Below are 6,204 nucleotides of genomic sequence, written 5' to 3' on the forward strand. Positions count from 1 at the left end.
TCGTGATATTTCTTACTATATAAAACTCGAGATCATTGGTATGGATGACATAACTGTTGTAAAATGTTTTCGGCATGAGCCCATTGAGTACAACAAGTACTCAGCCCTGCATATTATTTTTCTTATGTGCAGGTTGAGCGGGATGTTGCGGTGGATGTTGAGCTGGCTAAAGACCCTAGGATACGTTGTGTCGTCATACATAGGCGTGATCCTTGACTCTCCCTGAACCTTATTTATCCGCTGCTATGTTTTAAATTATGTCTTAAGACCTTAATCTTTTCGTGTTGTGTTTGAACATGTATGGCGGTGTTAGGTTTAAAAGAGTGTTTACGTTGTCTTTCTGAAAATGGTGTTTTCGAGATTTAAGTTAAATGTTCGTTTTACCTTAGTTTTTTTATATATATAGTTGTATTTCTTAAGTCAAATTTTTCCGATGCCCTTTATAAAAGTATGTTTCTTTACGTCTTTTAAAAAAAATGACCTTAAACTTCTTTAAACTAAGTTGTTTTTCTTCTTTAAGTCTTAAGTTGTTCTTTTAAACTGTTGTCCATGCATGTCGGTCACGATCGCCGTGTTTGTGATACCCCTGGTATGGGCGGTCGTGACACTCCCACTTCACAAGAGTCTACCCTCGGATACGGCTGTGAAGTGGAAAATTGGAATGGCTAGTATGGCCGACATACAGACACAAAAACAAAACAAGAACAAAACATACTTAGGCCAAACTTCTCAAACTTAGACTATGCAATAGGCTAAGTGGGAGGGTTGAAAACCTAAATAGAGTTAAACAAACACAAACACATATATACACAAACTCCTCACACTTAGGCTATGCTATAGGCTAAATGTGAGTTAACATGCATACAACAAGAAAACAAACACATACTCATGCGCCAAAGTAGCAAACGCTGTACTTCTCACACTTAGACTATTGAATAGTCTAAGTATTGTGAATGAGGTTTTCAACACACATACTACAAAAAAGTACTCTACCTAAAACAACAAATAAAACTAAAACTAAAAAAGATAAAGAAAAACTAACTGGTCAGTGGGGTGGTCACATATTCCTTCTGCTCCTCCGCGGGGCAGGGCTGGGTACAGGTGGTTCTTCTGGTTCCTCTTCCTCGGTATCGGACTGACTATTCTCAGATTCTGCCAGTTCATTACACCTTCTTCTTCTAGCTCTTCTACTTCCTTCTCGGTTACCTGTGGTTCATCATTCTGGCCTCCCTCGCCGCTCGTTCCAACTCCCTTAACTATCTTTCCTTCTGCCAACTCCTTCAGAATACTTTCCATCACATTCGTCAGACGCGTCAACTCCGCTCTGGCTTGCCTGTTCTCCTCTGCTAACTCTGCTACCGCCCTTTCTAGGGTCGCTTGCCTCTGGGCCTGAACCTGAGCGTCCAGCAGGGATAGCCTCTTCTGCCATAGCGTAGAAACGCGGGACTCCCTCCCTGATGTAGACGGTATTTGTTCAGACGAAGAAGGGTATATCAAACGGGCCAGGAGGATCCACCATATTCAGGGGGGACAAATCGTCAGCCTCCACAATGGTGACCATGTTCCTCACAAAGACTCCCAGCAGGTGGCACAGGGAAAGATTTCTAGCAGGATGTGTAGCGATGAGATGGCACTGATAGGCTGTTGAAAGAGCAGGTTTGTGCAGGTGTCGTTAAAGCAAGGATGTATCCTACTGATCAGTATGGAAGTCCCTGCTAATCCTGAACCTGGTATCAGTAATCCTCAACCCACTTCTACTGGCTAGTATAGTGGATGTAAGGGTCGAATCCCACAGAGATGAATGCGTTTTGGGAATTGTGGTGATATTCTGGAAAGGTTTGGTTAGCTACCACACTTTGGGTTGAGACTTATCTAGGCTGGAATTTAAGGTGGTACTCTACTGACTAGGAGGTGGGAAAGGTGTTGGACAGGCGGCTGTGTACGTGGAAAGTGGGGAACATGGTTTTCAAGAAGTATAAGGAAAGTACTAGTTTACTATAAAAGGTTAAACAGAATATCAGAGGAAAAAGAAGTAGTTCGGTGACTAAGCCAACAGGTCTGAAAAGTAACAGCTGAAAAGTAAGGAAAAGTAAAGGACAAAAGCAAAAAGTAACTAAAAAGTAAAAGTGGTCCCAAACTTGGATGGAGATGTCGTCTTCTTCAACATAAATCAAATCAGATCAGCAAAACCAGATTCATCACCATAAAAACACAGATTAACAACTTCAAGAACACAGATCTACAATTAAAACTTCGAATCAAAAGATCGAACACTGAAACTACAATTATGCTTACTGGTCAACATGCAGGGTGGCAGAAATCATGTAAACTGGGTTTTCGCACTTAACTAATTCAGATCTAAAATCTAACAGCTATCTAGACTTGCAAACTCAGAGAAATTAACTACAGAAGTTAAAACATGAGATTCCACACTAGAAATTACCGTAACAGCTAGATCTAAGCTATCTAGGCAGAAAGAAGCGAAATTAAACATGAACTGATGCTGGAAAACAATTTCATACTCAATAAAACGTTTGGATCACAACTAATACTTCAAAGTAAGCAAATATTTAAAGTGCAACAAATCCAATCCTAAGAAAACAGAATGCGATTAACTAAGAAAGCAATAAAGATTGTTTGTCACACCGGGCGATGAAACTGTTGACACTGCGAGACACGCTAATTGGAACGAGAGAATGGAACTCCGGCGAACTGATGATCTTCAAGTGACCATGGCTGTGGCGAGGAACGAGAATTTCGAAGTATAATGCCGAAGGAGTGATCTACCGAAGAGAGATTGCTAACTAAGCGTAGGAGTTAACTAACTAATTGATGATGATTCTCTCTCCAAGTGGCTTCCTTTTATAGGGAGGCCTCCCTTGATTTTTAGGGTAGACTTCAAACATGAAATGACTCTTTTGCCCCCTTGCTTGCGGCTGATCTTCCCAGCTATCCTTCTTCTCCATCTCGAGCCTTTTTTTGGCATGCATACTGGTCAGGATAACAACATCCCGACGCCCTTTTCGCCTGAATTCTCCGAAAATTCCTGTACTGGCTAGAACACTCAACATGCACACTTTAGCAACTGTTTTGCAGAATATATTCCAATTATGGACATTATACTGACCAGTAACCAAGGCCTAGAATACGACTTATCAGCTGTCCAAACACCCAGATGTAATCTTCTTCCGTGCTTGGCGCACCAAAGGAGGTAAAGTTCTGTCATCGACGTCCGGACGGCTGAATTTAACTGCCCTAGCAGGTTGAAATCAAGATAGAGCTGAACTAGGCGCAGGATTGGGTTGTTGAAATGGGTGGAGCGGGATATGGTGGATGAAAATTGCCCAGCGGCTGGGTGAGTGAGTTCCTAAGTCAATGTGCCTGCGGGGAATCCCTTTTTCCCTACATCTCCGTTCCGGCCCTATGGCCTCTTCCAAACTGCACATCCCCAATCTGACCGTCCATTCAACCAAACTCATGCTCACGTCTCCTCCGAACAACCTAAAACTTATTGACTCCTCATCCAAATCGGTAGTGATCTTTAATCTGAAAGTTGTGAAAAATTCCTTCGCTAGCCTAACAGGGATATTCGTATCCCTATTCTCTAATAACCAATCAAATCCCAACGCACGTACATAAGATAGAAATGGTTCACGGGCATCCAACTCATCGAGGGAAGGAAAATGGAGTACCTTTCCACACTTAACTTGCTTGCTTCCGTCATCCTTATCAGCGAAAGCATCTTGGAGCTTTTTGGAGTCGAACAACTTCATCTCTTCCACCACTTCATCTGTGAGTTCTACTGCTCAGCGCCTGTATCTCAGCCTGTCCGCCGGAGGGTGTGTCAACTCCCGATGGTCATGTGAGAGATGCCTCTCGCTGAGGTCCTCGTCTTCTAACGAGATGTCACTTTCTGACCCTTACTCCTCACTGGCTATGTACTCGTTGTCACTGGTCTCTTGACGGTGTGGTGGGATTCCTTGCTCTGGCTCTCTGATCTCAATGTCGGTGTTACTCGTGCGTTGTTTCTTACCTCTTGGCCTGGTTGTCACAGGGGCTTTCCCTTTCCTTTTCCTTTCTTTACGGTATCTCTCCTCATCTTCGTTTTCATTCTTTTCTAGTTGCTCTTCTGTGGTTTGTGTTGAAGGCTTGTCTTGGGCAGTAGGCTGGATCTCCACGCAGATATGGGTACTGTCATCTCTTGGCTCGTCGTGACCTACTGATTCAGATGCGAGGTCCAGACCCTCAGCCATCTTATCAGTCTCCTCTCTCTGGTCACTCGGCGCGGGGGTGACCACTTCGGTTGCCGGCGAAGCATCTTCCAAGTTAGTAGCTGATAAGGATTCCTCCCCTGGTTTTGTAGGAGTAGTCCTTTCTTCTTCACTAGAGATCTCCACTGCACTTGCTGCCGTGTTTGCTCCTGCCTTGCTGGATGTCCATTTCCCAAGGCATCTTTGCGATACTCTCTTTGGCTTCGGCCGTCCTACCATAGGATCGCTCTTCACCACCAATTTCCTCTTAACTGCCTTCGGTTTCGACATTGGAGGTGCCACTGGCTCTGGCCCCTCTGTTCGTACTACGGTCTAATCCTTCTCGATGTGTGTATCACTCTCCCCTGCTTCTGGCTGGGGAGTCACTGACTTTGGCTCTTCTTCTCTGGTCTGCCTTTCTTCCACCTCGTCTTCTGGCTGGTGGGCAAGGCCTTCTGGGTCGTTCCTTGTACTAGCTTCTTCACCCTCTCCTACTGCCTCCGATGCAAGGTCCAGACCCTCAACCATCTTGGCAGTGCCATCTTCCATCCCGGTCACCTCATTCAAGAGCGCCTCGAACTCCTCATCAGTCATCAGGCCTTGCTTTCTGGCCGTTTCATTCAGATCTATCTCCTCCCTTCCCATGCCTTGGGGAACGGTCTCCGCTACCGGTGATCTCTCCGATTCATCTCCTTCCTCCTGGCTCCTCTTCTCTTCGCCTTCTTTCCCTTCGGTCACTTCTGGATCTGAGTCATAATAGCTGGAAAGGGGGTCAACATCCTTTGGTTCAATAGGAGGGTAGGGTTCCGAGTATTCTGAAGGTACAGTCGTCGAGGGAGATCTCTTTTCTGGTGGAATTGTTGATGAAGGCGGAATGGAGGTTGGTGGGGTTGGTACTACTAGGGTTTCTTCGGTCAAGCTTGATTGGCCTCTGATTTGGCTAAAACCTGCCAACGCAGTCGCCCAATCTTTATTCGGGTCCTGCTGTCTGAGGAACTCCGCCAGTGCGTTCAAAGAAACCATCGCATGAGCTTGTGGTGATGGTGGTCGCGGCTGTGGTTGTGGGTTTGGTGGCTGCTCTGTAGTAGGCGGTGGTGGTTAATTTACCGGAGGCTTGTTTATAGGTCATTCTCTTCTTTCCCATGGTTAAACAGTTGTGGTTATCGGAGGTGGGTTGTTTGGGTGTTGATTTCGGGGAAGATGGTGGATGCTTTGGGTGAGAGAATGCAGGTAAGGGTTTATGAGGCTAAGGGGAGTGGCGGTGGCTTATTTTTAGAGTAGAATGGGGCAGTTAAGGGTTTATAACCGGCTATAGGCGGTTTCCATGTTACGCCGCTTCATGTGGGAGACGGTTGGGAGCGCTGGCTTTTGATTGGATGTCGCATGTCCTGTCCTGCAAAGCTGCACCACGCGCCCTCCCAGTCGCTGTTCGCTCCTGCAAAGCCGCACCAAACTCTAAATTCAAATATCGCCCTATCCTTTTCAAATCTCCCCCTTAACATTTTCCCCCATATTTTCCAAGAGCGGGAACAAAGTAAAAAGGAAACTTAAATACAACTGGGAGTTTCACCGAATTGTTATTCTTGTGGTCAGCACGCACTCGAAATTAATATTTAAGGTCCAAAAAATATTTTTGGATTTTAATTCTTAATAGGATGCAAAAATTAAACTCTAAACTACCAAGTATTTACGATATTTACAATTTACTCTAGGTAATTTGGAATTCTACTTGGCCAGCATACGTGAATTTCGCTAAAAGAAAAAAAACTAGCCCAGTGGAACTCCAAATTCTCATCCTACTGGTTAGTATGCCACTTTAGTGTGTGGTTGCAGTGGAATCTCGTACACTACACCCACATCGCTATTATCCCTAAACACCTTCAGCCTATGTCCATTTACGATAAAAGGTTCAGAGTTAGGAATACTCCCTGAAATATCCACTGCTCCATTAGCA

Source organism: Salvia splendens, chromosome 6 (assembly GCF_004379255.2).
Source record: "Salvia splendens isolate huo1 chromosome 6, SspV2, whole genome shotgun sequence".
NCBI classification, from domain to species: Eukaryota; Viridiplantae; Streptophyta; class Magnoliopsida; order Lamiales; family Lamiaceae; genus Salvia; species Salvia splendens.